We start from the raw sequence: 12,166 nt of genomic DNA, 5'->3' as shown, positions 1-12,166 counted from the left end.
CCAAACCCCAGTGATCCCAAAATTCCAGTGATCCCAAAAGGACCAAATGACATCCAAAACCCCAGTGATCCCAAAAAGGACCAAATGACACTTAAAAATCCAGGGATCCCAAAATTCCAGTGACACCCAGAAAGGAGCAAATGATGATCAATAATCCAGTGATCCTAAAAATCCAGTGAACTCAAAATTCCAGTAACACTCAAAAAGGACAAAATGATGCCCCAAAACTCAGTGATCCCAAAAAGGACCAAATGACACCCAAAAACCCAGTGGTCCCAAAATTCCAGTGACACTCAGAAAGGAGCAAATAACACCCTAAACCCCTGTAATCCCAAAAAGGACCAAATGACACCCAGAACCCCACTGATCCCAGAATTCCAGCAACACCCAGAAAGGAGTAAATGACACCCAAACCCCCACTGATCCTAAAATTCCAGTGACACCTAGAAGGGAGCAAATGACACTTAAAAATCCATGGATCCCAAAAAGAACCAAGTGACACCCAAAAGCCCACTGATCCCAAAAATCCAGTGACACCCAAAAATGACTAAATGACACCCCAAAATCCAGGATCCCAAAAATTCAGTGTCAACTAAAAAGGAGGAAATTACATCCAAATCCCCAAGGATCCCAAAAATCCAGTGACACCCAGAAAGGAGCAAATGACATCCAAAAACCCACTGATCCCAAATTCCAGTGATCCCCAAATTCCAGTGATCCCAAAAAGGATCAAATGACACCCAAAAACCCAGTGATCCTAAAAATACAGTGATCCCCAAAATCCAGGACACCCAAAAAGGACCAAGTGACACCCAAAACCCCACTGATCCCAAAAATCCAGTGACACCCAAAAATGACTAAATGACACCCCAAAATCCAAGATCCCAAAAATCCAGGACACCCAAAAAGGACCAAATGATACTTAAAAATCTCCAAAAAAACCCAAGTGACACCCAGAACCCCACTGATCCCAAAAATCCAGTGACACCCAAAAATGACTACATGACACTCCAAAAATTCAGGATCCCAAAAATCCAGTGACACCCAAAAAGGATGAAATGACATCCAAATCCCCAGGGATCCCAAAAATCCAGTGACACCCAGAAAGGAGCAAATGACATCCAAAAACCCACTGATCCCAAAAACCCAGTGATCCCCAAATTCCAGTGATCCCAAAAAGGATCAAATGACACCCAAAACCCCAGTGATCCTAAAAATACAGTGATCCCCAAAAATCCAGGACACCCAAAAAGGACCAAATGACACCCAAAACCCCACTGATCCCAAAAATCTAGTGACACCCAAAAATGACTAAATGACACCCCAAAATCCAGGATCCCAAAAATCCAGTGACACCCAAAAAGGACCAAATGATACTTAAAAATCTCCAAAAAAACCCAAGTGACACCCAGAACCCCACTGATCCCAAAAATCCAGTGACACCCAAAAAGGATGAAATGACATCCAAATCCCCAGGGATCCCAAAAATCCAGAGATACCCAGAAAGCAGCAAATGACATCCAAAAACCCGCTGATCCCAAAATTCCAGTGATCCCAAAAAGGACCAAGGACACCCAAAAACCCAGTGGTCCTAAAAATACAGTGATCCCCAAAATCCAGGACACCCAAAAAGGACCAAATGATACTTAAAAATCTCCAAAAAAACCCAAGTGACACCCAAAAAGGACCAAGTGACACCCAAAACCCTACTGATCCCAAAAATCCAGTGACACCCCAAAAATGACTAAATGACACCCCAAAAATGACTAAATGACACCCCAAAAATTCAGGATCCCAAAATTCCAGTGACACCCAAAAAGGATGAAATGACATCCAAATCCCCAGGGATCCCAAAAATCCAGAGACACCCAGAAAGCAGCAAATGACATCCAAAAACCCACTGATCCCAAAAACCCAGTGATCCCCAAATTCCAGTGACACCCAAAAAGGACCAAATGACACCCAAAAACCCAGTGATCCTAAAAATACAGTGATCCCCAAAAATCCAGGACACCCAAAAAGGATGAAATGACATCCAAATCCCCAGGGATCCCAAAAATCCAGAGATACCCAGAAAGCAGCAAATGACATCCAAAAACCCAGTGATCCCAAAAACCCAGTGATCCCCAAATTCCAGTGATCCCAAAAATGATCAAATGACACCCAAAAACCCAGTGATCCTAAAAATACAGTGATCCCCAAAAATCCAGGACACCCAAAAAGGACCAAATGACACCCAAAACCCCACTGATCCCAAAAATCCACTGACACCCAAAAATGACTAAATGACACCCCAAAAATTCAGGATCCCAAAAATCCAGTGACACCCAAAAAGGATGAAATGACATCCAAATCCCCAGGGATCCCAAAAATCCAGTGACACCCAGAAAGGAGCAAATGACATCCAAAACCCCACTGATCCCAAATTCCAGTGATCCCAAAAAGGATCAAATGACACCCAAAAACCCAGTGATCCTAAAAATACAGTGATCCCCAAAATCCAGGACACCCAAAAAGGACCAAGTGACACCCAAAACCCCACTGATCCCAAAAATCCAGTGACACCCAAAAATGACTAAATGACACCCCAAAATCCAGGATCCCAAAAATCCAGGACACCCAAAAAGGACCAAATGATACTTAAAAATCTCCAAAAAACCCCAAGTGACACCCAGAACCCCACTGATCCCAAAAATCCAGTGACACCCAAAAATGACTAAATGACACCCCAAAAATTCAGGATCCCAAAAATCCAGTGACACCCAAAAAGGATGAAATGACATCCAAATCCCCAGGGATCCCAAAAATCCAGAGACACCCCAAAAGGACCAAATGACACCCCAGAGAGCCAGGACGTGTCCCCATATCCCTGTGCCAACCCTCCCAACACAACCTCCAGCCCTTCCTGAGGATCCTCGGAGCTGCAGGAAAGTTGGGAAGCCCCAACATTCCCTGTCCCTTTCCCGCATTTCTGGACACAGGGAGCAATTCCCACAAATTCCACCCAAACCACAAAGGCTTTAGAGACATTCCAGGAATCTCCTGGTGGTTGATTTCCTCTTCTCCCGGGATGAAAAGCAATTCCCTGGAATTCCTAATTGCAGCAAAATTCCCATTATTTTGGGCCAAAAATACCCCCAAAACTGTGAATCAAAATGAAATTTGTGGAACAGCATTCCAGCATCCATGGGGGAAGCTGGGAATTGTGAGTGGATCTCAGTCACCACCACCACTGGTGCTCCTGGGGCAGGAAAAGTTGGATTGGGAAAGGAGCAAATCCACAGCTGGATGTGGATTCCAAGCGCGCAATCCCTGCGTTCCTCTGCCCCCATCAAACCTGCGGCAGGAGAATTCCACCCTGGAATTTGTGAGGAATGGCCCCAGACCAACCCTTCCCGCTGCCTCTCCCACAGCCCACTGGAATATCCGGAATTATCACCATTCCCAGGGGATTTGCTCTGTTGCTGTCACGGCTCTGATCCGGGAGTTCTTTCAGCCACCTCGCACAGAACGAGGTAAGAGGGAAAATCCCTCTCCTTATCCCGCTGCTGGGAAGTTTTCTGGAATCAGATTCTGCCCACTCCCTGCTCAGACCCCCTGGATCCATCAAAGGAGCAACAGGAATTGGCTTTTTCCCAAAAATGCTTCAAAAAACCCCAAAACCATGGAGTGGGAAGAGCCATGGGAACTCTGGCGACGCTGAGGGAGCTCAAGGAGCATTTGGACAACGCGCTGGGATTTTGGGATTGTCCCGGGCAGGACCAGCATCCAGTGACCCCTGGATATTCCATGATGTTCTGGAATCTCCTTCCCAACCTCTCCCTGATGCCCTTGAGCCACGTCCCACCAGGGGAGGTGAAAAATCACCCCAAAATTCCAATTTCAGGCCGGTTTGGGGCACCTCGGGCCCCTCTGGGACAGCACCAGGGGTGCAGTGCAGGGGGGAGCTGGGGCTGCTTCTGCCTCCTCATCCTCCTCACCCTCCTCATCCTCTTCATCCTCCTCATCCTCCTCACCCTCCTCATCCTCTTCATCCTCCTCACCCTCCTTATCCTCCCCACTGGGGGCTGCTGCTCTTCAACCTCTTCTTCCTCCTCAACCTCCCCAGGCGGTGCTTCCTCATCCTCCTCATCCAGAGCTGCTTCCTTCTCGTCCTCTTCTTCCTCCCCATCAGGGAGCTGCTGCCTCCTCACCCTCCTCATCCTCCTCATCGAGAACTGCTGCCTCTTCATCTTCCTCACCCTCCCCTTTGGAAGCTGCTGCCTCCTCATCCTCTTCATCTTCCTCCTCAGGAAGCTGCTCTCTCCTCTTCCCCCCTCCTTGGGAGCTGCTGCTTCCTCATCCTCTTCATCTTCCTCATCAAGAAGATGCTCCCTCTTCTTCCTCCCCCCTGGGAGCTGCTTCCTCATCCTCCTCTCCTTCCTCATTTTCTTCATCCAGAGCTGCTGCTCCCTCCTCACATTCCTCTTCCTCCTCATCCTCCACCATGGGGAGATGCTCCCTCCTCATCCTCCTCTCCCTCCTCATTTTCCTCATCCGGAACTGCAGCTCCTCATCCTCCTCCTCCTCCCCCTTGGGAGCTGCTGCTTCCACATCCTCCTCTCCCTCCTCATCCTCCTCTTCCTCCCCAATGGGAGCTGCTGCTTCCTCATCCTCGTCTTCCTCAGGAGCTGCTTCCTCCTCTTCCTCCTCATCAGGAAGCTGCTGCCTCCTCACCTTCCACCATGGGGAGATGCTCCCTCCTCATCCTCCTCATTTTCCTCACCTGGAGCTGCTGCTCCTCTTCATCCTCATCCTCCCCCTTGGGAGCTGCTGCTTCCTCATCCTCCTCTCCCTCCTCATTTTCCTCATCAGGACGCTGCTGCTCCTCTTCCTCTCCCTCAGGAGCTGCTGCCTCCTCTTCCTCCTCATCAGGAAGCTGCTCCCTCCTCACCCTCCACCATGGGGAGATGCTCCCTCTTCACCCTCCTCTCCTTCCTCATTTTCCTTATCTGGAGCTGCTGCTCCTCATCCTCCTCCTCCTCCCCAATGGGAGCTGCTGCTTCCACATCCTCCTCTTCCTCAGGAGCTGCTTCCTCCTCTTCCTCCTCACCAGGAAGCTGCTGCCTCCTCACCCTCCACCGTGGGGAGATGCTCCCTCTTCACCCTCCTCTCCTTCCTCATCCAGAACTGCTGCTCCTCTTCCTCCTCTTCGTCCTCATCCTCCCCCTTGGGAGCAGCTGCTTCCTCATCCTCCTCTCCCTCCTCATTTTCCTCATCCAGAACTGCTGCTCCTCTTCCTCCTCTTCCCCCTTGGGAGCTGCTGCTTCCACATCCTCCTCTCCCTCCTCATCCTCCTCTTCCTCCTCACCAGGAAGCTGCTTCCTCCTCACCCTCCACCGTGGGGAGATGTTCCCTCCTCATCCTCCTCATTTTCCTCATCCGGAGCTGCTGCTCCTCATCCTCCTCTTCGTCCTCATCAGGAAGCTTCTCCCTCCTCACCCTCCTCTTCCTCCTCATCCTCCACCATGGGGAGATGCTCCTTCCTCCTCTCCTTCCTCATCCGGAGCTGCTCCTCCTCATCCTCCTCTTCCTCCCCCTTGGGAGCTGCTGCTTCCACATCCTCCTCTCCCTCCTCTTCCTCCTCTCCCTCCTCTTCCTCCCCCTTGGGAGCAGCTGCTTCCTCCTCTTCCTCTTCCTCCCTCTCCCCCGGCCCCTCTCCCTCCTTCCCCTCCGCAGCTCTTTAACTGCAACCTGAGACTGAAGAGTGGGGAAAAAAAAACCAAAACAAAACCAAACAAAAACCCAACAAAACCCCAACGGAGCCGAACCCCGGCCGGACAAACGGACGGACGGACAGACGGAGACAGACCCCGCTGCTCACCCGGGCAAAGCCGGAGCGTCCCAGGGTCCCCGCACCGGGAATCCGCGGCGGAGAAACTTCCCCGGGCTCGGGAAAAGCAGGAATGATGAGCAGGAGGAGGGGCTGCTCCGGCTGGGATGGAGCGGGAGAACGGGGCAGGAGCGGGGATGGAGAAAAGGGAGGGAAAAGGGGGGAAAAAAATTAAAAGATTTTTCCCTCGTGGGCATGAAATGATAATAAAATAACTGGGATGTTTGCAAGGGAAGGGGCCGGCGCAGGGAAAGGGGAAAAGTTTGTTCCCCGGGAGATAAAAAACTCCAGGCAGCAGCACCTGGAGAGGGTGGAAAACACCAGGAATGGGGTGAAAAACTGATTTATGGTTCAGGTGTTGGAGCCCGACACTGCTGGAGGGGAACGAGCGAGGACATCACAAATGGAATCCTGATTTGTCTTATCTCCCATTAAATTAATTATGGGAGATTCCTAAGGAATTGTCTCCTGGATGGAGGATTGGAGGCAGTGAGAAACTGAGGCAGGGAAGGGAGTGCAGGTTCAGATGTTTGGGAAATGACCCCAGAAAGGACCCAAGCACCACCCGTGGGGTGGGGACAGCAGGGTGACCACAAAGCTCCGGGAGAGGTGGGCAGGGAATGTGGGGGACACATCCCATGGGGATTCCTGGGGAGGAGGATCGGCTCCAAATGGCATCCCCAAAATAAATCTGATTTCTCAGCCTCCTGGGACCCCTGGATCCAAACAGGATCCCAGGAATAAATCTGAACTCTCAGCCCTGGATCCAAACAGGATCCCAAAAATAAATCTGAATTCTCACCCCTGGCTTCAAACAGGATCCCAGGAATAAATTGGAATTCTCACCCTCCTGGGACCCCCAGATCCAAACGGGATCCCAGGAACAAATTGGAATTTTCACCCTCCTGGGACCCCTGGATCCAAACAGGATTCTCAAACCAAATCTGAATTTTCAGCCCTGGCTTCAAACAGGATCCCAGGAATAAATTGGAATTCTCATCTTCCTGGGATGCTCAGCTCCAAACAGGATCCCCAAACCAAATCTGAATTCTCACCCCTGGCTTCAAACAGGGGAATTCCAAGAATAAATTGGAATTCTCACCCTCTTGGGACCCCTGGATCCAAACGGGATCCAAAGAATAAATCTGAATTCTCATCCTCCTGGGATGCTGAGCTCCAAAAATCAAATTTGAATTCTCACCCCTGGCTTCAAACTGGATCCCAGGAATAAATCGAAATTCTCACCCTCCTGGGAACCCCAGATCCAAACAGGATTCCAGGAATAAATCTGAATTCTCCCCTCAGCTCCAAACAGGATCCCAGGAATAAATCTGAATTCTCCCCCAGCTCCAAACAGGGTCCCAGGAATAAATCTGAATTCTCCCCCAGCTCCAAACAGGATCCCAGAAATAAATCTGAATTCTTCCCTCAGCTCTAAACAGGATCTCAGGAATAAATCTGAATTCTCCCCCAGCTCCAAACAGGATCCCAGGAATAAATCTGAATTCTCCCCTCAGCTCCAACCTCCTCCTGCAGCCAAATCCGGAGCTGCATCCCAAGGCAGCTTCCAGCCACTGGGAAAATCCCAATCCAGCCCCTCCTGGAGCTCCCAGGACACAAACAGAGGAGATTTCAGCTCAGGAAAAAAGAAATTAGGAAGAATTAGAGACCTCATATCCCCCAAATCCAGCGGTTTTCCTGCTCGGGGTGAGGCTCTGCCCGAGGATTTCCGCGCCCCTGGGAATTCCAGAGCTGCTGAGAGCAGCTCTCGCCCTGGTGGGTCCCATCCATCCCCAAAGATCCTCTGGCCAAAAAAGGTCAAACACAGGGAAAAAGGGAAAACCAGGAGCCTCCAGGGGGAACAGGAACACACCGGCTCGAGATGGAAAAAAATTCCCGGGAATCCCAGCCCCACCCGGCTGCAGGTGAAGCCAAAGGATCAGCACAACCCCGTCAATAAACGAGAGCCTCGAACAGCTGCTAAAAGAGATTTAAATCATCTCCAGGTGTTCGGATATCCTCGGGTTTGAAAGTCGGGAGAGGTGGAATTTTGCTCTTCCCAGCCGGAGCCTGCAGGGAAATCCCTGGAGCTGAGGTTCCCCCGCTCCAGCAGAAAATCCCAGGAATTCACTGCTTCCTGCCCAGGAATGTCCATGACTTTTCCCGCCCTTCAGATCATTTTTCCCTCCGAGCTCTGCAGGATGATTCCAGTTTTAGGGAGTGACGCCCATCCCAGTCTCCAGAGGAGCGCTCCATAAACTCAGGCTTAACAACTGAGCCTAATTAAACCTGCCCAAGCCCTGAATGCCTCGTCAGGGAGCTGAATGGGCTTAATTACAATCGGATCTGCATTCAGCCACTGAACCCACTCCCAAACCCAGCGCGGGGCAATCAGGAGGGGTTTGTGCACTAATTCCCGAAATTCCGGCAATTCCAAAGCTGCCCTTTGGAAGTGCTCAGAATGGAGCTGGACAAGGAGCTCAGGTTTAACCCAGCTCCAGCCGGGTTTAACCCTGGAGGGGCTGGGAAGAGGTGGAGATGTGGCACTTGGGGATCCCCAACATCCACAGGACCTGGAGATGCTGGAGCAAATCCAGAGGAATCCATGGAGCTGCTCCAGGGCTGGAGCCCCTCTGGAGCCAGGCTGGGAGAGCTGGGAATGTTCCCCTGGAGAAGGGAAAGATCCAGGGAGAGCTTCCAGCACATTCCAGGGCCTGGAGGGGCTCCAGGAGAGCTGCAGAGGGACTGGGGACAAGGGACAGAGGGACAGGACACAGGGAATGGCTCCCACTGCCAGAGGGCAGGGCTGGATGGGATCTTGGGCAGGAATTGCTGCCTGGAATGGAATTGCCAGAGCAGCTGTGGCTGCCCCTGCATCCCTGGAATGTTCCAGGCCAGGCTGGACACTGGAGTTTGGAGCAGTCTGGGACAGTGGGAGGTGTCCCTGCCCATAAATGTTGGGATGGGCCACCTTTCCCCATGGATCTGGGAATGGAATTTCATGGAATTTCACGGAATTTTCACGCTGGGCTCTTGACAGGTGTGATAGGAGCACCTGGAGCTGAACAATTCCGTGCTTTTATTCCCAAACCCTGGAGCCAAAGAGGCTCCACTAAAGGCCCAGGGCAGGCGTGAAGAACAAAATGAAAAAACCCAGGATGGGGGAACATCAAACTCGGGCCAAATGGAAACCACAAAAACCTGAAGCAAAATTTGGGAGGTTTCCAAGCCAGGCTCCTCAGCTCCTGGAGCCATCAGGAATATTTGGGAGCAAGAGGAGCATTCACGAGGAGTCGCCACTTCCCGGAATTCCAACCCCTCTGGAGAGGGAAGGATTTCCATCTGTTGGAATTCAGGCTTCACACTGAGCAAATAAGTCCTGGTGGCTGCACCTCATCCGAAAGATAAACCTGGGAAAGGTCCAGCAGCGTTTCCTGATCCCAGAACTCCTCTGGAAAAACACCAGCAAGGCCCCCAGCCCCTGCCTCTGTTCCCGAGGCCTCGACAGCAGCAGGGCAGAGCCAAAATTGACTTTTTGGGATGAGGGATGGGACAGAGAGGCCAGGCCTGGGGTGAGGGTGCTCCACGAGGTCCCACTCAGCCCTGTGGAGCTTTTTGGGTGCCCAGCTCTGTTCCCTATTTTTTTCCCCTCGTGATGTGGCTGAGCCTCTGTTTGTGTCCTCGGCTTGGCTGTGGTGGAATCCTGGAATGGTTTTGGTGGGAAGGGACCTTAAACTCATCCAATTCCACCCTCTGGACACTTCCCACTATCCCAGGCTCTGTCCTTGGACAATTCCAGGGATCCAGGGGCAGCCACAGCTGCTCTGGGAATCTTGAGTGGGAGTCCCCCCACCCAAAGCCAGTAAAAAACTGAATTAATAACAGGGTGCTGAAAAATCCCTAAAAAATTATATCCAACTCAGCATTTCAAATCCCACAGCTGGCTGTTATCCCACTAAAATCCTCTTTTGCTCTTCCCTCTTTTGCCCTCACTTCATTTCCCAGAAATTTGGGATGAAAACCAGGGAATAAACCCCCAAATAACCCCCCAAGTTCTCCCCACTATCATCTCCCAGCTGGTTCCAAATCTAATTTTTTTTTTAATCCTGAGGGGAATTCAGGTCCAGGGAACAATTGCCTGGAAGAGAGGACAGTTCCAACCTTGTCTGCACAGCCAAATCCCACAGGAATTCCTCATTTTTCCCTGGGAAAAGCAGCGGGATGGGATTCAGACACGGGAATGGGAAGGAGAGGAGCCAGCTGAGGGTCTCACCCTGCTGGGGTTTCGGGAAAATCACTTGGAGATGTTGGAGTGTATTTTTTTTTTCCAAGCTGTTTATTGAGTTTTAAATCCCACTAAAACCCGGGAATCTTCAAGGTGCTCCAAACCCATAAAACATCAGGGTTCATCTTCTCTCAGCTCCTAAAAGAACAGAGAAAGAGAAAACAGAAAATCCAAGTGTCCCATCCAGGGGTGGAATTTCCACAACCCCTCCGTGTCACAAACTCACATTTCCTGGTGTTTTATCCCATTTTCCCCCATTTAACAGGCTTTAAAAATGATTTCATGGAGATAAAATTAGATTTTTTTTTTTCACACAGGACAAACCAGCTCTGCTGTTTCCTTTATCAATGAGTTTGTACCCAAAAGAAAGACCAAAAATTGATTCTTTGTGGAATCAAGGCTGGGGAAAGTGGCAAACTACTGAAAAAATCCAAGATTCTGAATTCCCTGCTCCCATTTTCTCACTGATCACTCAAATTGTGGTTCTTGGGCACAGCTGAAGGATTCCTGATCCTTCACCCAGCGTCCCAAGAGGCCACAATTCCAGTTTTTTTCCTTAATTCCGGAAGTCAGGAACTCAAATTGCTGCCAGGGCTCATCCCAAATCTTGGAGTGCCACAGATTTGTACCAGTGAAGGTGAATGGATTCTTAAATTACTTTTTTTGTTTGGTTGGTTTTGGTTTAATATTAATTTTTTTCCTATTTTCTAACATTATTTTGTCATTCATTTAGATGCCACAGAATTGACGTGAACTGAGCTATGAATTAATTTCATTCATTCATTAATTTAATTCAAAGAGGAAGAAGAGATTTGGGTCTGATTCAGATCAAAAAAGGATTGAAAATGAAATTATCTGTAGGATGGAATTCCCATTGTGAGTCGATGTGGTTTCTACTGATCATGGGGAGTTTGACAGATGATTTTGAGGGGATGCCACAAAACCTTAGAACTGGAAATTCCACCCACGATGGAATTATGGAATTTTGGAGGTGGGAAGGGATCTTAAAACCCATCCAGTGCCACCCCTGCCATGGCAGGGACACCTCCCACTGTCCCAGGCTGCTCCAAGTCCTGTCCAGCCAGGACATTGCAGGGATGCAGGGGCAGCCACAGCTGCTCTGGCAATTCCATTCCAGGCAGGAATTCCTGCCCAAGATCCCATCCAGCCCTGCCCTCTGGCAGTGGGAGCCATTCCCTGTGTCCTGTCCCTCTGTCCCTTGTCCCCAGTCCCTCTCCAGCTCTCCTGGAGCCCCTCCAGGCCCTGGAATGTGCTGGAAGCTCTCCCTGGAGCCTTCCCTTCTCCAGGGGAACATTCCCAGCTCTCCCAGCCTGGCTCCAGATCCTCAGCCTGGATCCATCTCCTCTCCAAGAAATTCATGGACTGAGGGGCCTCACTTGGAATCTCAGGAAACCATGAAGGGTCTCCCTTCCCTTTCCCTCTCTTTTCTATCCCCATTTTCCACAAAAATCCCTCTGAATGGATTCTGAGTGTCCCAAATCCCAGAATCCTGGACCAGTTTGGGTGGGAAGGGACCTCAGAGCTCATTCCAGGGACACCTCCCACCATCCCAGGCTGCTCCAATCCTTCCTTGGACATTGCAGGGATTCTCTGGCAATTCCATTCCAGGCAGGAATTCCTGCCCAAGATCCCATCCAGCCCTGCCCTCTGGCAGTGGGAGCCATTCCCTGTGTGCTGTCCCTCTGTCCCTTGTCCCCAGTCCCTCTGCAGCTCTCCTGGAGCCCCTTCAGGCCCTGGAATGTGCTGGAAGCTCTCCCTGGAGCCTTCTCCTCTCCAGGTGAGCACTCCCAGCTCTCCCAGCCTTTCAATAATAATTATTATCTTGAACAGCGAAAGAATTCTTTGGCACGGGATCCTTAGGAGCTGCCTCTAACTGGCGTTTTGGGGTCACTAAATAACCCCAAAAAGTCAATTACGGGCTGCTCCTCACCTCAAACCGCGCTGGAGCCGCGCCTCCTCCTGACGCCACCTCAGCGCCGCCATTACAC

The sequence above is a fragment of the Prinia subflava genome, chromosome 4 (genome assembly GCF_021018805.1).
Source record: "Prinia subflava isolate CZ2003 ecotype Zambia chromosome 4, Cam_Psub_1.2, whole genome shotgun sequence".
NCBI lineage: Eukaryota > Metazoa > Chordata > Aves > Passeriformes > Cisticolidae > Prinia > Prinia subflava.
Note: the sequence above shows the minus strand (reverse complement) of the source record.